A 24287-nucleotide genomic window follows, 5' to 3' on the forward strand; every position below is an offset into this window, starting at 1 on the left:
GGCCTTGGGTGCAATCCAGAGATTATTCCCTTTGGAGGTCCTGCTTGCCAATATCTTTTCTAACTCCCCAAACTCAGCCTACTGATTTATCTATCTATATTCTTGGTACCAATGTGGACCACAACCTCTGGCTGTGCACCTCACCCTCCAGAAATGCCCTGCAGCCACTTTGATATCCATGACCTTTGCACTAGAGAGGCAACAGGCCACCCTGGAATCACATCGGCGACCACCGAAGCACCCGTCTATTCCCCTAACTATAGAATCCCCTACCACTATTGCTCTGCTATCTTTTCTTCTCTCTCCCTGCACAGCTGAGCCACCCATGGTGCTCTAGTCATGACTGTCACTGCTCTCTCCAGAAGAACCCAATCCCCCATTGGTACTCAGGACTGAGCACCTGTTATAATTTGGATGCCCTCAGGGGGACTGCTGCACCACCTGCCTCGTCTGTCTGGCAACCACTCAGTCCCTCTCTGCCTGCACTTTAAAAGCTTCAGGGTGACCATCTCCTGAAACATGCCATCCACATAGCACTCATCCTCACAAATGCACCTCAGGTGACACCAGCTGCTCCTAGGAGTTCCAAGATACAATGCACAAGTTTCTGCATTTGGTGTCTTCGATCAATGGAAACTGTTGCTCTCTATTCTGGCCTCAATACCTCATGAAATTGAGCACTGCCATCAAATCTCCCCTCACACACCGAGAGCAACCCCAACTTCTCCATCTATTCACGAGGCCAGGATAGAGAGCAACAGTTTTCACTGACAGAAGTCCCTCATCTTTTCTGCATCGTCAAATGCCTTCACATCATTCCTGAAGTGCAGTGTCCAGAATTGGACACAATACTCCAGTTTGAGGTTAAACCAATATTTTATCATAATTTTCTTGCCATTATACTTTACACCTATTTATAAACCCAAAAGATTCCATATGTCTTTTTAAACCACTTTCTCAACCTGCTGTGCCACCTTCAAGGATGCACATATAGCGCCCACCTCACCCCCTAGGTCTGTTCTTGTTCTCCCCCACCCCCATTTTGTATTTCTTGTCCTTAGCAAACTGTCATTTCACGCTTATGTATTAAGTTTCATCTACTAAGTGCCCATCCATTCCACCAACCTGACTATTGTTGTTATGGACTTCATAAGATGACTATGTTCCCTTTAATTCAAGGGAGGGGGAAAAATAGTTTGGGAGAGGGAGATGTGACTACCTAAGGCAGTCTGCCTGCAGACAAACCCATGGGCCTATTTGTTATGGTGACAGAAAATCAGTTATTGAAACCAAGGTGCAAGCTTTAACACCTCAACAAAAAGGAGGCAGCAGCCAGCCTTGCTGTATACAAACAGCCAGCCTGAGATTTGGACAAGACCACACCCACAACTGGGAAGAAAAATGGACTTTTGGTATTAAGTACCAAGCAGAGTGCTGGTGAGGACGGATAACGAGTCCTAAAAACAAGGTTGTGAACAATTAGAGACAAAGGTGTCGCCAGAAGGTGCCTTGCTACTGGATGTCCATTTGATTATGTCCAGAAGATTGAGTAAAGGGGCTTTGTTTAAAAAAGGACAAAGATTCATCCTGGTGAGGCACGGAGAAGCCTCCTGTTAAAAGCCAGGAGAAGCTTGGGATTTTAAAAACCTAAGTTCCACCGAGAGAGTGTGGTGTAATATACAAATGTGGTGTGGACTTTGTTATGTGAAGTTAATAGGGGATACCTTTTCTATAATTCAGTCTATTAATTTCCTACTAACATTTACTCAAATATAAAGGCAACATTTACTCAATGTTGATTTAATTTTTATTTGTTACAGTAAAGTCTTGTGTAATGCTTTGCAGTCACTGAGAAATTCATCTGAGGTTGGTCTATAGGAGGATCATAATGCCCTCTTGAAATCTATCACTATCCTCCTCAGTTCACAATACTTCCAAGTTCAGTCTCATATGCCCTGTACACCCAAGTTATTAGTATGGATCAAGAAAAGCAGTGGCTATTAGTACTGACTCCTGGGGACCACCACTGCACAGTCCAAACATCCATTCACCACTACTCTGAAGGTAGATTATGGACTTGAAATATTAACTGTTCTCTCCACAGATGCTGCCAGACCTAAGTTTTTCCAGTATTTTCTCTTCATCACTACAATCTGTTTCTAGTCACTCAGCCAACTTTATATCCATGCTACCACTATCCCTATCCACGGGCTTCAATTTCACTGGCAACTTGAGCACTTTATCAAACACTTTTTGGAGGTGCATATAAACATCCCCTCGAGGAGGGCTGTGGCTGCAGGGGTGACCAGGATCGGGGACGTGCTGGGTGGCGGAGGACTGGGCTGGATGCTCCCGCAAGAGTTGGCACGTCGCACGTCTGTGAGTGTCCAGGTCGCAGCCGATGCCATCCAAGACCTGAGAACGGTCGTGCTCGGACCCGACGTTATTTTGGGTCTTGAGGTGGCCCAGGTGCGCGGTGGTCTTCTGTCTGAGCGTTCCCCTGTTCGGACAGAATTCCACATTGGCCCCAAGCCCCGAACCCTCCCTCGGGTGCTGGTGCCCCGCAATATGAGCTGCCTCGGGGACATGCCCTCTGTGCCATTTGGCACGGCACGGAGGAGCTTTTTGTACGGACTGCTGCTGCTCACCTTCCATTTTCTCGCCCTTGTCTGCCACCCGGACACGCCCTGGCGTGCCTTGTTGCCGTCCGGCGGCGGAGGCCCCCAATGGGAGGCCCTCTACGGAGGTGTCCTCCCCCTTTCAATCGGGGACCTGGGTTGGAGGATGTTGCATGCAGCAGTCCCCTATAATCGTATAATATGTTCACGGCCTCCCAGGATACTTGCCCTTTTTGCGCTCTTGTGGAGTCCGTGGACCATGCATATATAGGGTGTGGTAGGCTGCACACCCTTTTTAGTTATTTGGAAAACCTTTTATTGATGTTTTGTTTGCACTTCAGCCCCACGCTCCTGATCTATGGACACCCGGTGCAGAAGGGGGTCGGGAAGGAGGAGGACCTCCTCGTGAACCTGCTCCTGGGCCTGGCCAAGTTGGCTATTAACAGGTCCAGGCAGCGGGTGATCGACGAGGGAGTCCCGCCCAATTGTTTATCCCTCTTCCGCGGCTACTTTCGCGGCCGGATGTCTTTGGAGAGGGAGCACGCTGTGTCTGCCGGCACTCTCGAGACCTTCCATGCCCGATGGGCACCGCGGGGACTGGGGTGTTTTGTTGACCCCTTTAAATCACATTTTAATTTAAAGTTTGTAAGTTTCCTTTAAACTTTGTTCTTGGTTTTACAGCTGACCTGAATTAGGGGCTGTGCCTGATTTATCCCAATTTTGTTAATTTAGTTTAATTGTTTTGACTCTATAAGAGTTACACATCCCCTCACCAAAAAAATCCAAGCCTACTGAATACAATTTGCTTTTGAGGAAATTAGTGCTGACTTTCTTCAATTAATCCACAATTGTCCAAGATTGCTTCCAAAATCTTTCCACCAGCAAGGTTACACTAACTGGCTGGTAGTTCTGGGTTTAGTCTTATACCCTTTTCTGAAGGGTGCTAACATTTGCAATTCTCCAGTCCTCTAGCATCACCCTGGAAGATTATGGCCAGCACCTCTGCAATTCCTGCCCTTCCATTAGTATCTCTTGGGTGCATCCCATCCAGTCCAGGTGACATACTTTAATGACAACCTTTACTATCTCCTCTTTGTCAATTCTTAACCATCTAGTATCTCAACTACGTCCTCATTCACTATGGCTCCAGCAGCATTATTTTCTTCCTTGGTAAAGGCTGATACAAAAAACTCATTTTAGAACCTCAGTAATGCCCTCTGCCACCAGGTGTAGACCCCCAGTTCAGTGCCTAATTGACCATACTTCTCCCCTTCCACCCTTTTACTATTCACATGTCATGCTCAGACAATATGGACTTATGGGGTAAAAATTTGCAATGGACACAAACAAAATGGAGTCGAGAGGTCAGGCAGCCTTTTCTTTCCTGCCAATACATGTGGAACTACAAGAACCTTGTAGTCTGGTCTTTTACATTTTAATGACTTGTCCTTTCCTGTGGTTAACGGCTGGCCTTCTCCAAAGAATTAAAGAAACTTTGCACAATACTGTTTACAGTCTTTTCAGCTTCAGAGTTGAAAGCCAGAGAACGGGAGAGAGGAAATAAAAACCCTGCTCTATCACAATGATGTGAATGGGCAAAGTTTGGACCCTATTGTTTGACAATGGCCAAGCCTTCAGAAACCATTGGAGGACAATGGGAAGAAATAGTCTGGCCATGAGAGAAACCAGGTTTCTGATAAGGAGATTTAATAATGCATTTTCAGTGTAGTGAAAGGGAGAAACATCTAGACCAGCCAAGGAATAAGACCCTGCCTAAGAATCACTAGTAGGCAGAGAATTTGGACTAGCCTTTGACCTCTATCTGAAGTACCAGGTCAGGGTTTCAATACTCCACAATGACTAGAGTGGAACAAGAGTAAACTGTTACTGCAAACAATAATCAACAGCAAATCCATCTTCCTAAAACCTCCAACTCTTCTTTAGTGGACCAATAAAGGATTAGAGGCCTGCATAAGACTTCATCCTGGGGAAAAGCAAGTTTGACAAAAAAACACAGCCTTTTAAGACATACATACATGCTACCTTTCTGAAATTAATCTTTTCAGTAGGTGTGTTTACACATGTTGAATAATAAATCTGTTATAAAACCATGATTTATCTGTTCCAGACAAAACAAAAATGGTTCTCCATTGTACCTACCCAACCCCACACACACAGTTTACTATGTCTTTCATCATCCAGGGAGCACAGGCTTTAGTTTGTCCTACCCTTTTCCCCCAGGTTAGGATGTACCTGAGCTGTACCCAAACCATCCCTTTAAAAAATGTAACAGTTATGGTTTTGCCTGCCAATCTTTCATTCTGGACAGGTCTATTCTCAACCCACCAAAATTCTCTCTCATCCAGTGTTTTTAAACTGTGGATTGCCTTTTCCATGGTTAACCCATGATATTATAACATATTACCAAATGTTCCCCTGCTTGCACTTTATCCATCCATTCATCAGAACAAAATCCAGCAATGGTTTCCTTCTGCGGGCTGCAAAGATACCGATCAAGAAAATTCTCCTGAACACCAGGATTTCTGCCCCCACCCTGTCCTTTACACTATTACTATCCTAGTCTACATTAGGATAATTAAAATCCATTATCACTACATTGTAGTTCTTGCACTTTTAACTTCCCTGCAAACTGTTCCTCTATATTTCCGATTAGTTGGTGGTCTACAGAATGTACCTATTGCCCTTTAACTCTAACCAAATTGATTCTGTCCTTGATCCCTCTATGACATCCTCTTTCCAGCACTGTAATATTCTCCTTATTACCGCCATCCCTCTTCATTTTTGTTTTCTATCCATCCTGAACACCCTGTATCTAAAAATATTTAGTACTCAGTCCTGCCATTTGAGGGATTGTGTTGTGTCTTTTGGCTCCCACAAGTTAGAAATTTATCATCACACAGAGCTTTGTAGACTATTTCTTGCTGCACTTCATATGGCTGGCACACTGATGGAGTGTTATTCAACACGTGATCAAAGTGAGACAGGAAATGTGGCTTCCCAGAATATATATTCATATAACAATTAATTCCTAGCTCTTTACAAATAAGATAATAACATGAACTAAAAAGGCAAGAGTTCATCAAATAGAAAGCAGAAGGTTCAAGCAAAAGAACATTTTAGTTCCTGCTGTAAAAAGTAGTATCCTGAGCAACAAGGAGCATTTAAAACTTTTTTTTACTTGCAAGTTGTACCTGCTCAAAAAGCTCCCAAGCATCATGCTTAAAAAGGTTTTACCTTGGGTGTGCTGTTATCTCATGTATTTGAGTAGGATTTTAAAATCCTCCTCAATCATTACACTCAGCTTTTTTTATATACAGACTGAAATAAGAGTAGCATGATTATTTCCCCAATTGGATCAATTAAATGTCATCCGGCTCCAGTGTCAAGCCTATACAGCCACTCAAGTACAGAGTAAGAGTTAATGAAAAGACATCTTCATTTGTCAGACGTTAATGGAGAAGGTGGAAGCAGTCATTTTCGTCTACTAACCGGAAAAGCACAGCAAAAACGTCAAACATAAAACAAGTTGTTTATAACATGCACAATCCTCCAGAAGGCCCAATGAATATTATTGGAGGGAATACTTCAACTCAATAGGATAAAAAGTGCTGAGTGAAATAAGAGCACTTTTTTTTAAGTAAGGCAGCCAGTGAAGCAGAGAATGGAGAAGGTACCAAAAGTAAGTAAAATGAGAGCCCTAAGGTTTGAAATAACAAACAGATAAGAATGTATGATCAAAGCTAAAAATGTTTTCTTTTAAAAATACAAGTTGCATAGATTTGTTGTATATTCCATGGAGTTTGGAAGGTTGAGGGGTGATCAAATTGTGTTTAAAACAGAAGAATTTAAATATAGTAGAGAAATTAATTACTGTATCCAGTGGTACGTATACAAACATACAAATTAGGAGTAGGCCATTCAGCCCCTCAAGCCTGCTCCACAGACCACGGCCTCAACAAGCTAAACCATTCAGGGATGAAATCAGGAATTCTCTCCCAAAGGCTGTGGATGATGGATCAGTTGAAGTATTTTAATACAGTTGTTAGGTATTTGGGGAAAATGGATCAAAGTTAGCAAACAGAGTTGAGTTACAAATCAGCCATCGATTTACCAGGATGCTACAACAGGCTCAAGTGGCTGAATAGCTTTCTCTTATTCCCACAACTACAAAATTCCTACACACAATTGCAGAGATTAAGAAGTGCATCAAACCCCCAAGGATAAAAAATGTCCAGTATATGCCAACCAGAAGACTACCTATTGTTGCAATCCATAACCTCAGCATACTGCTTCCCAAATATCTGGGGGGGGGGGGCAGGAAACAGGAAAAGAGTTTCAGGAACACCCTTGATTCCTGAAATACTAGAAAAGGTGCAAATTTTGAAGTGGTACCACTCAGCTTCCAGACACCATCAGGCTAAACCACAGCTCAGCAAATTTGAGTAAACATACGAAAAAAAAAGCACGAGTGCTTCCTTACCTCTTATCTGCAGGCAGCTGAGCAGTTTCACTTTAAATTAGAGAGCAGCGTAGGGTCTAGAATGTGATAAAGGCACAGTGTGCACCCTTACTCTAATCTGCAGCCAGCGTGCCAGGCGGGTGAAAGGGGACAGCCTTCTTTTAATCTCTCTCACAATGTTCTAATTGTGCAAATCAAAAGAACCTCCAGCAGATGGCATTTCTATATTAAAAGGCCACACGCCCTCAGAGGTTAGTCAGGCCACAGCAACTTCGTTCCCATTAATTCCACATGTCAGAACCCGGATTTAACTAATGCCCAACAAACTCTTCACTCGCCAGTTCCTGCCACTTCCCTAGAAGGGAAAGACCCACTCGCCTCTGTCCCAAAACAGAAAAGTAAACCTTTGTCCCCCTCCATCCAACCTGCACACAGCTACAACCCACAACGTCCCAGCTAGCCAGCATAAAGTCATCTCTGCATGCTTTAGAACAGAAATATCACTGGGCTTAAGGATTTTTGGGAAGCCTTTCCCCTATGCTGTACATTGTAGCTTCTGCCTGGCCTGTATCAATGCCACTGATTAAAAGCGACAGAGGGTCACAAAGCCAGCGTGGGGAGCTAGTTTTTCAACTTGCCCTTTTTTTTTAAAGCTAGAGGTAGCATTTCAAGATGCAAAATTTAATTCTATCTTGAAATGCTACCTCTAGTTTATTATTTTTTTAAAAAAGGGCAAATTTGCAAGTAAGGGCCCTCCATTAGCATCACTGCCCACTGAAGGGGAGGTGCAGAGCAGAGAATTTGATTTAATTTTCTTAAATCTATTTGAATTTTAAAAACGAATTTGAGAGAAATCCAGAAGGGTTCCAGAGATGAGGATTGCAAGACCCCACAAACCATAAGTATTTTATACTTTCACAGCCCCAAGTTGCAACACTCCAGGGAAAAGAACAGCTTTCAGTGACCATTTCTGGCTGTCAGTCCTGCAGCTTTTCCATCCAAATTCAATCACTGTTTTATATAGGCTTTGCCAATAAAACATTCGGGTTTTTTTCAATCTTTCAAACAATGCTGAAGTTACCCCTCCCTTGCATTTCTCCAAAATGCACATATTTCTACATTCCTAGAAGCCCACTCCACTGCCTTCACAATCAGGCCCAGCTCCAGATGGAGTTCTTAATTTATTGCATCTTTTCCACACTGTAATAGTAACATATCACTGTGAGGAGTACTGTGTGCACAGTGACTCCATGGGCTCAATAGCACACCAAATCTCCCATTTTTCATGCACTTGTAATGTTGAGATTCAGTGCTAATCACTACATTCTGATAGGAAACATTCCAATAGACATGGATGTTGATTCGTCCAGTTCAAGGAGCGAAAACTACATTGTATTTTCTTTTGATGTGAAGTCTGTTCTAATGTCCAAAACTTTTACAATAAGCACAATACTGCAGATACTGGAAATCTGAAATAAAGACAAGAAATGCTGGAAATACTCAAGCAGGCCTGGCAGCACATTTCAGTTTGACTAACGAGATACTCGCATTAGGTTCAAACTATGCTTTTGTCAGAGATAAAAACAAAAAAACTGCAGATGCTGGAAATCCAAAACAAAAACAGAATTACCTGGAAAAACTCAGCATGTCTGGCAGCATCGGCGGAGAAGAAAAGAGTTGACGTTTCGAGTCCTCATGACCCTTCGACAGTTCTGTTGAAGGATAATGAGGACTCGAAACGTCAACTCTTTTCTTCTCCGCCGATGCTGCCAGACCTGCTGAGTTTTTCCAGGTAATTCTGTTTTTGTTTTTTATGCTTTTGTCAGTGCCTAGAGAAGCAGGCAATAAAGGGGAAAGTTAATAAATTACTGAGTCAGCATTGCAGAAAGGGGAACTCCTTGGGTGGGGTTCTAATATCTTAATCCATTAAGAAGAGAGCACTTTATTGGCAAATCTTAATTAGATTTTGCAAAACAATAGAATATTTATACAGTACTGCCACATAGGGAAGTAGACTATCTTTAAAACACTGAAAGGACCAAGAATGGCTCAAAAAGTAGCACATGACATGCTGTATTGCTCTCTGAAAAGTGCATTGATTGAAGATCAGAGGGAACCGCAGAAGCAATTTTAGCTGCATATTATTAGTCACAACTTCAAGCCTAGGGCAATCACACCATCAGGATTTTTGTCCCTTATTACCTCCTATCTCATTGCATACATAGCCAAATCAGGAACAACATGTGGAAGCATACAAAACGATAATCAGGTGAAGATCATGGGTTGGATATATCACCCCATTAAATCTTTGTTCCAGAATGTAAGTAATGTTTTCAGCTTAACCAGAGTGCATTAAGCAACAAATGCTGCTCTTCTAGTGATCATAAATTAGACCAAAGCTATAGGTAGAATTAGGGCAAAACGTAAAAGTTCAAATTTTTCTTCAAATACAATTTTGAAGAAAATGAAAATTTATACTTAGCCAGCATCCTTCAAGCTCTTTTCCAGTGTACCTTACCACAATGCACTAATCAGACTATCCCAAATGTCATACCAGAGTTCAGCTTGGATATCAGGTTCCAGACAACAAAAAATGCAGGAGACAATTTTTTACGTAGCACCTTTCACAACATCAGGATGTCCGGAAAAAAGATAAGTACTTCTATAATAAGTGCAGCCAATTTGAACACAGCAAGGTTACACATGTATTTAATAACATATTATTAACAGATATCCCTGAACAGACTTCACTAAAATACAGGCCAGGCCTCTGAGGAGAACCTGCATCTTCAAAATAATGCAATGGGATGGTTTATTTCCACACAGGGCCTCTGCTTAACATCACAAAACAAAATATAAAAAACAAAGCAACCTGTTCAAGATACACACAATTTTTTTCAACTAAAAATGTTAAATTTCTGGGCTAAAATTCACAACCTATTTGGCCCAGAGGGAATTTTTTTATTTAGATCGAGGGGAAAGAGGGTTGCCAACACTCCAGGATTGTCCCAAAGACTGAAGGAATTGGAGATAGTCTACTTGTCCTGATTAATGAATAGAGTAGACAAGGGCAATGGGCAGAGGGAGTCTTATCAGTACACCTGCTCCAAGAGGCAGCAACAAGAGATACAATTATTTGGAAAATAAGTGTTACAGTTTATTACTGTTGTAAAAAATGTATGCCAAGGGTATTCATTTCTGTATTTGCTAATATTTCAGTCCATTTATTGTGTTTTTTTAAATAACTCAGCCAGCTGTGTCTCTACAACAATTAGACCATTGTCCACATAATGAAGAAGTTGTATTCTGATGGACAAGAATCGAGCAAGCCTAATCTGCATCGTTAAAAACGGAAGCAAACCTGACAGACACTGCCACTCCAAGAGGGGTGCTGGTCCATTTACATGCTCATCACAAATGCCACTAAACTTGTTTTTCCCCCAAAAAGTTCCCATATCATTGTGATCTAGAATGTAATGTCAGAAGGAGGATGGAATTGGATGCATGCTTAAGGAAGAAAAATATAGGATAGGAAAAGAACAGAAGGAGGAACTAATTGAATGACCCTTCACAGGGGCAATGGACCAAATGGCTTCCTTCCATTGCAAGATCAGTCAGCCCTAGAGTAAAACAAGCAGCACTTTTGAGTATTGGTCTGCTGAAGAACATAAGTCAAGGCCAATATTACTCAAGCAGGTCAGTTAGTTCATTTACAGTTTGTGGGCACTTATGTGCCAACTGACTGCTTTTCAGCCAGAGAATGCTCTTGAATTGGTTACAAATTATTTTGGAATGTTCAGAGGATGTGATAAGGTGCTGTCTTATTCTTGAAACTAAAATCATATTAGAATTTACTCCTTGGAGAACAGATTCTGGAGTCTTATTTTCTTTAAAATTGCTAATTTTGCATTATTACAGTGCCTTCTGCACTCTCATAAGAAAACTGAACTCAGATGAGTTTGGAAGTGGTGAATTTGTTAGCCACTGTGAGGTTTCAAAAGATACAGGCTGCTGAACTCTACATCACTATGTGCTGCCTCAACTATGACCATGCATGGTACCCAGGCTGGCCTGAGACCCCAATTCATGATTTCTGCACTCAAGGTCTCCAATTTCCTCTTAAAAAAGGTATTTTTATATTTTAAACATTGCCTCTATTAATACTCCAATTATATAGGGCCTTGGAGACCACACCTGGAATTGCGTACAGTTTTGTCTCCTTACCATAGTATACTTTCCTTGCAGGACATGCAAAAATTCACTACTGATTCCTAGAATGAGAATCTCTCCTCCATAGGAGAATCCCAGTAGACTAGGTTTATTTCCCTGGAGGAATTAAGAATAATAAACTAATTAAAACAAAATTCTTACACAGGGCTTGAAAGGGTCGGTGTTGGGAAGACGTTTCTCCTGGCTGGACTACAGTTAGAGAAGTTTCTTCATTCAAAGGGTTATAATATTTTGGTATTCTCTACCTGCCCCCCCACCCCTCCAAAAAAAAACTGTAGATGCTTAGTCATACAGCACATTGAATCAATTAAGACAGAGATTGCTTCAGGTTTCTAGAAGGGAATGGTTACAGGGATAGTGAAGGAAGATCAGATTAAGGTAGAAGATCAGCCATTCAATAAGATCATAGCTGAGCAGGCTTGAAGGGGCTGAAATGTCTACTCATACTTAATGTTCTTGTACAAACACTCCTGTGCACTTGAGCAGACCAATATCAATATGAAGTAAATTTGCCATTGTCATTTTGTTCTTGAACCAACTGATCTTGCTCGGGTGCTGCTATCACAGCACCCAAGTTTAGTTTTCATTCCTCAAAATATGGTCTCTGCTGCATTTTATTCCCCAACCTTAATTGCTTTCAAGGTTGCAGACTTGGTATATGTTTTTCTGGAATCACTACCATCTTGTGGTAAACAGCAGTTCTTTGTACTGACTTGTTAGGCCAGAGGCCATCAAGCACCAACCATGTAGAACAAAAACAGAATTACCTGGAAAAACTCAGCAGGTCTGGCAGCATCGGCGGAGAAGAAAAGAGTTGACGTTTCGAGTCCTCATGACCCTTCGACAGAACTTGAGTTCTGTCGAAGGGTCATGAGGTCTCGAAACGTCAACTCTTTTCTTCTCCGCCGATGCTGCCAGACCTGCTGAGTTTTTCCAGGTAATTCTGTTTTTGTTTTGGATTTCCAGCATCCGCAGTTTTTTTATTTTTACCAACCATGTAGAGCTGGTTACAATCAATTGTGACAGCTCAAGCAGGGATGGTATACTTTCTTTCCCTGGTTCATTAGCCAGTTAATAATCCAGCAATTTTGATGAGCATTTTCCCTGGTGCCACACCATAGAAATCTATAAATCTGGTAATCACTAACAGAGCAATTTCAATCAGGGTTGCTGAGCTTGATAGTATGGCATCAGTCTCATGTTCAGTTGAGGAAAATGCTGGTTCACTTAGGACTTGTTGCATAGTGCTGGCTGCAGATAATGGAGGGGAAGATTCTGATGTCAGTGTGCAGATTAGAAACTGGTCTCCACATCTATGGATGCTAACATATGGAAAAAGGAGCAGCCAAGGATGGAAGGAAAAGCCATCAAATGAGCCAACTACACTGGAACAGGGGGCAGTAGGATGATGGAAGAGAGACCACAGTGAAATGAAATGAATTGTGTTCAATACTGTAGAGCAGTTGAGAATTACAGAGAACGAATGCACTACAATCAAAGTAAATCACTGATAATTTTGACCAAGGCAAGCCAAGCACTGTGGGGAGAACAGAAAGCATATGGAAGTAATTTGAATAGGAAATTGTGGGAGGTATATAAAAAAGGAGCACACTGCTGATAATATCTTCAAGCAGCCGAGAGGAAAAATAAATGTTAGTCCGTGGAATGTAGTTAGAGAAGTTGAGAGTAGACTTTGACAGAGGTAGGGGTGTGGGTGGATAATCTCAGCCCAGATTCCTCTTAAAATTAAATAAAATTGGAATGGTTAATTAAAATACAACTTTATGTGAACATAGCACCAGCTGTTTGCTGCTACTGTGACATCATATTTTGCATTCCTCACAGTTTATTGAAAAGTCTCATGATTCTTATCACAATCTTGTGATGTGTGCTGCAATGGTGCCAAGGTTTCCACGGGTCAATGGAAGACTACCAAGCACTCAAAGTACATTCAGTACCTGGTCATCTCATTTCAAATCAAACCAGAATAGCCAGTGTTAAAGACAGAGAATTTCAGGCTAGGCTACAACTACAATATTGATATAAAGCACTTATTGATGCTGAAATTTTAGTGTAAACGCAGAGTTAGGATCAAAAAAGCGTAGAAAACTACATCCATGTAGCCCTTCATTACAGATCCCAGAGACAAGGTGCAGGGTTTACAAAATGCAACAGTGCTGAATGGAGCTCTTTGCACTAGTTGTATTGTTGTCATGAAGCAGCTCAGCACACATCTTTTGCAGTGATAGAAATCTTTTCAGCCCTTCATCTCATATGTAGATGAGATCTGACATGGGAACCAAATGTGTTGTGCACTAGTAAAAACCCAGTTTCACTCCCTGCACCCCCATGTTTTCTTGAATCTGGAAGGGGGGGGTGCATTGATCGGTTTGGGTGGAGAGTTGCAGTTAGCTAGATGGCAAGTGTGGCGTTCAGAAGCAAGTGAGAGATTCAGAATAACCACAACAATCGAGCTGATATGTGAAGGCCTCGAAGTCAAAACCACCTGCTGAGTAGTCACTATCTACACACTTGCTCATACAGAACAAGAACCTGAATATTTCTACATGCGCTGACAGTGTTCCACTGTACCCCAACAACTACTCAGCAGCAAGCATGGAGTAGATTCATGTTTTTCAAAAGCCTCTTTCCCCCCCACCCCACACAAAGCTGATAAGGCAGTGCTTCAAAAGTTCATTTTTCACCACAGTACGGATTAGTAAAAAGGCAGGCAATATGCAGTGAAAAAATGGTTTACAATAGATCCACAATTTAGGAAAGCAATGTGTGATGCAAAAGAAAGCATGGGGCTTCCCATCTGTTTGGCAATTGGCTGGTAACAAAACAGGTGAGAGTTGCAGCAAGAGAAGCACAAGAACCAGAGCTTTTTTTAGAAAAAAACTTAGAAAGACAATGATGGATCGTTGCTGCCTGAGAAAATGCATAAACACCCTTGAAAGAAGCCATTTTCACAAGTCCACATTAAATCTACACAGTGGACACAGAACTAAGGCGTGCTGCTCTTTTAGGGTGCTCAATCAATGAAGTGAATTGTTAAATATATGACTCTTCCATGGGTAAAGGACAAAGCCAACATGGATTATGTTCAAATTAAAATGTCACTTAAAAAGCCATAAGAGTAGCTGATTCCAAATGAAAAAAACATGACACTATTCCCAAAGAGTGGGAACTCTACACATCACCCCTGATTTAGACTTATCCCTCCCATTTCCTTGGCATTGACTAGGCCCAAAGATACCTTGATAAGCGCTCAGGTCATTAGGAATTTATCGAAAGAGAAAAAAAAATAGGTAGCAGGAATTACTGCACTGGCCATCCACTTCCAGTCTAGTAGCTAAAAGCCAGTTTAAAATTGCCAATTTAAAGAGCCAGCTGTTAACATTCAGAATTGAATTTCTTATTCAACTCTAAAAAGACATCCCCCACTTTACAACCGAAGCCCAGCCAGGTTACAATTCCACTACCATCATCCCCCTATTCCCCAGCCCCAAACAACATTCAGCAAGTACAAAATTGGCACCACAAAGAGCAGGAAGTTTGCCCCATGTTTAATTTAAGCTTGAGGCTACCACAGTGGAGAAAAATGAATGGCCAAACAAAATAAAGCTTTCCACAGCTGAACAAAAAAAAAATGCAGATGTTGAGTCAAAGTAGAATTGGGCAATGCCGAGTTTCCCCACTTCAGCACAGCCTGCCGACATTGATCTCAGATCAGGTGAATGAATGGCTAATTGTGGGAGGCACTGGAGAATTATAGGTGCCCAAAAGATGACTCTTAGGTGAAAGAGGGAAAACTGAAATAAACAGCACTTTTTGGAGGTTACTGGTGCTATTACGAAGTGGACATTAGTCACTATTTCCAGAGGTGCAGTTCAACAAAACGTCAACTGGAGTTGGTTCAAGAAGGGCTTGATTTGAAGTTCTCATTGTAAAATCTTTAATCAGACCCTGCTGCCCTGTTATTAACATCCTTGGTGGGATTAATTTTATCCTTCCTGTTTAACCATGAATTGGAACATTACGATATGTATATAGTGCTGGCTTGAAAACAAAAATTAACTTTAGCCTGCAAATTTAATACTGGAATGTACCACAGACAAATTTAAGGATACAGGCTAGTAGCAATCCAATGATCCCTTTGAAGAACCCTAGAATTTTGTAGCATAGAAGGCTACTTGGTCCTTCATACCAATGATTACTCTTGGACAATAAACTTCCAAATTGCTTTCAGATAAAGTTGCTTTTTCAGAGGTTCTGCTATTTCTTTGACCCGCCACAATTTTTAAGCCACAAGTTTTTGTTTTACTTCCTTACTGATAGTTATTCCAATTACCCAACCTCCTCTCTTCTTCCATGCTTCATTCAGTTGCAAACAATGAAAACAGAGGCAAATTATTCCACATCTATAGCATTTTTTCACCTCCAAGGAACCCCATTCTATATTTTATACATTTTTAATTGTCATTTCCTTTCCAAGTGCCCCAACAGTCTTTCTTCATTACCGTTCTGGCTTTTCTATTTTTTTGCATTCTGTTTACACTTTGTACTCATCGCTTTTTTTGTTTAAATCAAGCATAGGACTACTCACATACCTCCAAGCATTATTTTAATTTCCCTTGTCATCCAAGAACTCCAGCATTTGCTGGAAAACATGTAGATCCAAGACACAATATCCTTAAGCATCCAATAATTGAGAGATATCATCTATGCAAACTTTAGAGAATAGCTCATCTTCACAAACTTGAGTCACCAACATCCAGAATAGTCCAGGTTTTGAAGTCATAAGGTTATAAAAGTGACTTTAGCACAGAAAATATTGGTTTGTCAACTCTATCCCAGTGAGAGTTCTTTAATAAATTTTCAAAAATGTTTAAAATTGACCCAAATTATAGTTCAGCAGAACAGAACAGACACCAGGCCACACAGGCCGCCAGAGACTGTACAAAACATTTTTCACTTGAAACATGCCAATACAGGGGTCTCCAAATCCAAAAAGGTGGCAAGTAATGCAACAACTTTAATTTGTATAGTGCCTCTAATGTAGGGAACCTTCACAAGAGTGAAATTCACACTAAATTAGCTACCCACTAGGATATCTTCCTAATTTGAGAATGGAAATCAAATGCAGATCAGCATCATTTTAAAGAGACTTGCCAAATAAAGGAAGTGGCAAACACTGTCATGATCGCCTCTTGATTAAGTTATAATCAAACTCCCTTATGCCACCCAGATAGTAGTATTGAGAAGGCTTAAGACTGGTAAAGACTGCTATCAATTCAGGAAACTAATAAAAGGGCTTTTAAGTGTGGCTCTGCATTAAAATTTCTTTCCTATTACCATGTATCCCACATTGCCCCCCATAGGGGGCAGAGAAAACAGATGGAATAGGCTAAAAAGACTCATATTTAATATATGAGAATTCATTGTCAAAAGATCACTCAAGCTAGGTATACTGAGAGGCAAAAGTCTGCTTCGCAACAGTTGTCAGCGTGACCAAGTTGCTACTATTGATGATAGAGTTGATCTGCAGACACTTCTTGGATGGAAACATTAAGTTTATTTACAATGTACTCAGCAGCAACTACAGGTGTGCTTTCAACCCCGATTCTATCTCTAAACTGACTGCTGAGGTAGCACACATTATTCTGCTATTGGTTACTACAGATCATGCGATCTTCCTTAACAAGTATTATTCTTAAAAAAAGGTACATTACACACTAAGTAAAACCATAATAGCTACAGCAACTGTTTCCCAAATGGAATATACCACCACAGAGCAATACTCTCTCTGGTAACAGGCCAAGACCAAAGATTAGCATACAAACGAAATATCCAGAATGAATTGACAAGCTGATGTTTAATAGACAAAGCTGCCAATTTGGAGGTTTAAAATAAAAATTGCCAGAATTTAGATTCTTAAAATACAACCCCCCACCCACCAGAAAAATCCCATAAAGTGAAATTTGATATTCATGAGACCAGTAGGCCTTAACAAATTGACTGTTTTCCATGATTTAGTCTGCAAAATCTTCATGTTGTAAAAATTGAATTTAACTTTCAGTCACAGGGAAACAGTGACCTCATTATAACTACCCACCAGAGACACCTATTTAACTCTGTGGGATGTTAATGGTTTTTTTTTCCCCCCATGAGCCATGCTTGAAGTTGCTGGGTAGAGGCAGAGGCGGGGTGGTGGAGAGAAAAAAAAAGAGAACTTGTATAGCACCCTTCATATATCTTCAGGTCATTCCAAAACATTTCACAGCCAATTAATTAAAATTTAAGCCCTTGCCACTTATGTTGGCAAGCACAGCAGCCAATTTACACACAAGGTCTCACGAAAGTAATGATTTAAGGTGACCAGAGTTAAACATCAGACTTGGCTCAGTAGCAAGACACCTCAAGTCAGAATATTATTGGTTTAAGACCCATTCAACTTGAGTGCATTATTTAATCTGGCACAAAGTGCAATAATGGAGTGCTGTACCATTTGAGCATTTCCTACATACTTTTTCTACGTTGGAACATAGGAACAGAAGTTTGCCATTCAACTTGCCTTTGCCCCATATCCTTTGGCTAACAAACATCTATAAAAGACATCAATCTCAGATTTAACATTTATAATTGATATCCCAATTGTCATTTCAGTTCCAAAATTATAATCCATTATCCAGAGGTGTTTCAAGATATGGCTATAATTTTTAGACCATAGCCCTAGCATCCCTGATCAGAGAAAGGGCTAATAGTTCCCTTCAATATCTTGAAATCACCACTTAGGCTTTTTAAGTTCCAGGGAATAAAACCCAAGCTAGTGTAGTATTTCCTCAATTTAACCCTCGAGTTCAGAAGTATTCTGGTAAATCCACATTGAACAATTTTTGGCCTCAAACCTTAAGGATATATTGGCCTCAGGCACACACAATACATCAGGTGTGGTTAAGTCAGGGCTTTGTATAGCTGTAGCATAACTCCCATCTCCATGTATTTAGAGGACTAGAGTGCAAAGGCCAGGTTTCCATTAACCTTGATTAATATTTTCAGTACCTGTTCATGAGGTATACTTGGACCACCATCATTCCCCCCCACCACCTCATTCCACCTCTTTGGGCCTCCATTAGTTCTAGCTTAACATTTAGAAATGCCCCAGTCTATCCTTTAGATCTGAAGTGTGAAATAACCTAATTTGACCAAGTCAAAAAACAATTTAGCACAGTTTTGTCCAGTCACCTAATCAATAATATCTGCAACACTTCCATCGACATCGAGTCATCAAATTTGATGTGGTTGTCTATCCAAAGTAGTCAATAAATACTGTGAATAGTTGAGGCCCGAGTACAGTACCTTGTGGGAAGCCAACTGTCACATTGGCAATTAGATTACCTGCCCATTATCCTTACTTTGTCTCCTGCCACTCAAGCCAATTTCCTGAATAGGTCAATAACTTGCCCTTAATTCTATGTGCTTTAGCAAACAGTCTTTTATGGAATCCAAACACTATTTGCTCCACATTTGGCAGCAAATTTTTAAGAACGCCAAGCTACAACAGACCAGAATACATGTGTATCCAAGGTGCTGTAGAAGGAGCCTTGGTAAGTTGCTATGCAGTTTGTAGATAATTATCACTCCACCACAGTGTACTAAGGCACCAAATCAAACAGGTTTAATTCTGGATGATGAAGCCGCACTCATCCAGGCAAGTGGAGAGTATTCCATCAAACCCCAGATTTATGCCTTGTAGATGGTGGACAGGCTCTGGGGAGTCAGGAGTTGAGTTACTCACCAAAGAATGCCAAACCTCTGACCTGCTTTTGTAGCCACAGTATTTATGAGGTTGGTTCTGGACATGGTAACTCCAGGATGTTCATGGTGGGGCACTCAATGCCAATACTGTTACATGTACTCATTTCAGATGGTTATTACCTAGCAGTTAAGCAGCTAGTAACATTTGTGCCACACATCAGCCCAAGTCTGAAGCCTCCATGTCTTACTGCATGCAGGAAAGGACCACTTCATTATCTGAGGAGTTGAAAATGGAATTTGCTACTGTACAGTGAACATCCGCTATTCTGACCTCATGATTAGAGGGAATGTCATTGATGAAGCTGGCTGAGCCTAGGATTCTTCCAGGAATACCTGCAATGACATATGGCTGAAGTGTTGCACCTCCAACAAACTTGCCTTGCACTAGGTATGATGATTTCAGCCAGTGGAGAAGGTCCACCCTCTCCCAATTCCCATTGAGCTCCTTGATGCTACTCTGTCAAATGCTCCTTTCTCCTCAAGGAGGATCATTCTCCCCAATATCTGGAATTCAGCTCTTTGTCCCGATTTAAACCAAGGCTGTAATGAAGTCTTAGTCAAGTGGTTCTGGTGGAACCCAAAACAAACAAGAGTATCAGTGAGCAAGTTATTGCTGCACAAGTGCTGCAAGATAACATGTCAATGACCCCTGCAATGACAATTGAGTACAGTGATGAGGTAATTGGATTTGTCCTGTTTGTGCACATGACATACTGGGTAACTTTTCACTGTTGGATAGATGTCATGGTGTAGTGGTACTGGAACAGCTTGGCTAGCACAGCTTTTAAAAAAATGTATTTATTCTTTCTTTGGATGTGGGCAGTGCCTGCATTTGTTGCCCAACCCCAACTGCCCTTGAACTGAGTGGCTTGCTAGACTATTTGAGAGAGCAATTAAGAAGCAACCACATTGCTGTGGGTCTGGAGTCACACATAGGCCAGGCAGAGTAAGGACAGCAGATTTCCTTCCCTAAAGGACATTAGTGAAGCAGATGCATTTTTACAACAATTGACAATGGCTCTCATGGTTCACCATTACTGAGACTAGCTTTCAATTCCAGATTTTATTAATTGAATTTACATTCCACCAGCTGCCATGATAGTATTTTAATCCATGTACCCAGATAATTAGCCTGATCCTCTATATTACTAGTCCAGTGATATTACCATAATGCCATCATCTCCCCTTGGTCCTGGAGCACATGTCTTCAGTACTACAGGCAGAATGCTGTGGGAACCCATAACTCCACCTAGTGCACTCAGGTTATTTGATATCACAGGAGTTAAACAAATTGGCTGAAGACAGGCAAGATGGTCTGGACCTCAGGAAGGGTCAGGTGGATCATCTGCTCAGTACTTCAGGCTGAAGATGGTTTCAATTGTTACAGCCTGGACTTTGCAACGATGGTGCTCTATTGTCATTCACAATGGGCTCTTTCCCCATGTACCTCAAATATAGAAGAAAAAAAGTGCCATTTACTTTTGAAGGCTACTATTGAATCTCTCTCCACCACCCCATTAGGCAGCATACATTCCAAATCCTAATCACTCACGTAAAAAAAGGTTTTTCCTCATGTCACCTCTGGTTCTTTTGCCAATCACCTTAAGTCTGCTCTCTGGTTATCAACCAGACATACAAAAATAGGAATTAGGAGCAGGATAGGCCATTTGGCCCTTCGAGCCCACTCTGCCATTTGATAAGATCATGGCAGTGGCCTCAACACTACTTTCCAGTCTACCCCCATAACCTTTGACTCCCTTGTCAATCAAGAATCTAACTTGACCTTAAAGTACTCAATGACCTTGTCTCTACTGCTTTCTAGAGAAGAGAATTCCACAGATTAATGACCTTCAGGTTTCTCCTCATCTCCATCTTAAATGAAAGGCCCCTTATTTTTAAACCATGCTCCCTAATTCTAATCTCTCCCACACGGGGAAAACATCCTTTCAGCATCCTGTCAAGTCCCCTCAGGATATTATATATTTCAATGAGATCACCTCTCATTCTGCTAAACTCCAATGGATAAAAGCCCAACCTTTCCTCAAAAGATAACCCCTCATCTCAGGAATCAATTGAATGGACCTTCTCTGAACTCCTTCTAATGCAACTATGTCTTCTCAAATAAGGAGACCAAAATGGGTGTACACAGTACTCCAGGTGTGGTCTCACCAATACCCTATACAACTGTGGAAAAACATCCTTACTTTTATATTCCATCCCCCTTGCAATAAACAACATTCCATTTGCCTTTCTAATCACTTGCTGTACCTACATACTAAGTTTGTGATTCATGTACCAGGGCACTCAGATCCCTCCATACTATAGAGTTCTGTGATTTCTCTCCATTTATTATATTGCTTTTCCATTATTCCTGCCAAGAAGTTCACATTTTCCCACATTATACTCCTTCTGCCAAATGTTTGCCGACTTACGTTATCTATGTCCCTTTGCAGAATCCTCATATCCTTCTCACAACTTACTTTACTACTCATCTGTATTGTCACAGCAAATTTAGCAACCATACCTTCAGTCCCTTCATCCAAGTCATTGACATAAACTGTAAAGAGTGGAGGCCCCAGCACTGATCCCTGTGGCACACCACTCATCACATCTTGCTAACCCATTCAGGCCTACTGTTACCCAATCCCACACTAGTGGCGTCCAATGATCTAGGAATATTAGTCAAGAGCATCAAGGCATTCAAATGATCTTTTAGCAAAGAAAGTCGTTGCATGATCGAACTCCCGAACCTCTGCCAGGTTTTCGACTTGGCAAATATCGTTAACCTTGTGGCGTGTGCAGGGGGAGTGTGTTTTAAACTCTCCCTCCAATTCTGTCAAGCAAGGGGGGAAAGAGAGAGGGAGTGAAAAAGAGAGATAGAGATAGGGCTGCTAAAGCTGTCATTGTAAATATTCTCTCTCCCCACCCCCCACAGGAGGTATTTCTTGCCTCACTAGCCCCACACCACTATTTCCAAACCAGTCTGGTGCGGCCCCGCCAATCCCACGTCCGAGGATCAGTCTTTTATCATATTTGCCGCATGAAGGAAGGGTGGGTGCTTCGAAATGAATGAGTGAGTGTCTTCAATAGAAAGTTCTGTTGGGATAGGAGAGGCCGGAAATGAATGACAGATGACATTTTTAAAAAGTTTCCCTCAAGCCCCTTCGGCCATTGTGGAGACGTCCCCGTCCCCCCATGATAAATAAAACATAAAATGCTGCGAAGCCAGTCGGGAAACCCTAATGCTTCCAAATGACATTGGAGAGACAAAAAGACAGTCCAGTCCACTAAAAGAAACACATGGAAGTCAAGACCCAAGTTACATACTCAAGACTTGGGACAGGGCCGGCGAGTTCGGGGCGACACCGAGCCCAGACAACCGCGCTTAAGTTTAAGGGCAAGAGCGAAATAATAATTCTTAAAAAGGGTTTTGAACGCGCTACTTGTTGCTCATTGGCGAATATCTGATCGGCCCGAGGCGAAACCGGCCGGCTCTCCACACTTGAAGCGAGTAAAATGAACACAAGCCCTGCTCAACATCCAACCCAAACCACCCCCCCCACCCCGGCGGAAAAGAGAGGGGCTGAAACCGAGTGTAACTTGGAGAGGGGAGGCAAGCGGACTCGGTTCTTACTGTAGAATCACTCACCGAGACTCTTGCACTTGCCGCAGTTTCTGAACAGGAAGACAGCCCCAAAGTTAACTTGTCTCGCCCAACCCTTCGATCAGCTGATGGAGAGCCAGCCCCTGAGCCTAGGGCAGGGAGTTGCCGGTTGGATGGAGAGATGAGATCAGGAGGAGGGGAGGTGGAAGTGATGGCAATCCGAACATTCATTTGTTAACAGGGAAGGAGGGTGGGGGAAACCGACCTCAAAAAACCACCGGATAATCGACAACTTGTGACTAACTGCCGCGCAAAAAAAAAGAAAGGGTTTGCTCAAGAGCAAGGAGCTCTCTCGTCAGAGAGCAAGCTCAATATTAAGCTGAAGTTTGTAACAGCGCCTAATATTCCCCTCGCTTCGAAGATGCATCACTCGACCAAAATATGTAGTTTCCTTAAAATTCACGGCATTTCCATGATCTTTGGGTAGTCTATTCCTGCTTCTTATGTATGTATAGAAAAATACATGTTTCAAGTACGGAAGTGATTCAGCTCAAAAGCTGTTTGCTTCAAGGTTACTAACCACTAACTTTATTACAAGCACACATTACAATTCTAGTAACACAGCAGAGTTGGAAAGGTATGTATAAAAGCTCTCGCACACGTGGAGTAACAAGTGAAGAAGATGGGTTATCAATGGCTATGTAAAGTAGCACTAAGTATGAAATTATCTATTTCGTAAAATGTTCGTGTCTGCCATACATCATTACATCACCCTTAAAAAGAGATATTTGCTTTGAGCAAAAAAAATTAAATTAGCTGAAATAAGGCTACAAATAAACGTGAAAAACCGCTAGATTTAGTCAGTACCGACCAACACAGAACAATGTGCTGTTGCTGTTTTTTGCTTTCTTTAAAAGATACCATTAATCTCCAACTGGCAAGTAGTAAGAAAAGGCCAATTAAAATCGTTAATAATTGTGACATGTTGAAATATGACCCAGCTAAAAAAAAGTCATTAAAAGTAATAATTGAAAGCCATAAAACAATTAAACTATTTTGAAGAAAATAACTTACTTTTACTCAGTTGCCCTTACAGTTTCATATAGCCATGGAAAACATTCACTTAAAAAGACCTACTTCCGTATCCGTGAGAACAAAACCCCAACTTGCTGGGTTTTCTCTGTCCTAACCTGCTGCAATCAGGGCAGCCGGTTACCTTTGGCTCCACCAATCAGCTCTGCTGGAATTCTAACAGTCAGACCACCCCAGCAATCTTACATTTTTTTATTCTTGGGGTGTGGGCGTCGCCAGCTAGGCCAGCATTTGCTGCCCAACCCTAACTGCCCTTGAGAAGTTGGTGGTGGGTGAGCTTCCTTCTTGAATTGCTGCACTCTATCTGATGTAGATATACCCACAGTACAAAGGGAGTTCCAGAGTTTTGACTCAGCAACAATGAAGGAATGGTGATATACTTCCAAGGCAGGATGCTGAGTGACTTGGAGGGCAATTTGCAGGTGGTGGTGTTCCAATACAT

The 24287-nt window shown here is 41.5% G+C and overlaps 1 protein-coding gene across 3 annotated transcripts in view; it reads right to left on the reverse strand.

The window, feature by feature from the left end:
- Positions 1 to 23849, reverse strand: part of LOC121289089 (elongation of very long chain fatty acids protein 1-like) — a 76540-nt gene extending 52691 nt beyond the window's left edge. The window contains exon 1 of one of the 3 annotated variants that reach the window (XM_041208115.1): positions 23828 to 23849. The gene's annotated coding sequence lies outside the window, so the exon portion shown is untranslated. Of the gene's footprint in view, positions 1 to 22798; positions 23129 to 23827 lie in introns of those variants that run through there. The other 2 variants (XM_041208113.1, XM_041208118.1) reach the window with 2 other exon arrangements.
- Between the last annotated feature and the right edge of the window lie 438 nt (positions 23850 to 24287).

This window comes from Carcharodon carcharias, chromosome 16 (assembly GCF_017639515.1).
Source record: "Carcharodon carcharias isolate sCarCar2 chromosome 16, sCarCar2.pri, whole genome shotgun sequence".
In the NCBI taxonomy this organism is placed as follows: Eukaryota; Metazoa; Chordata; class Chondrichthyes; order Lamniformes; family Lamnidae; genus Carcharodon; species Carcharodon carcharias.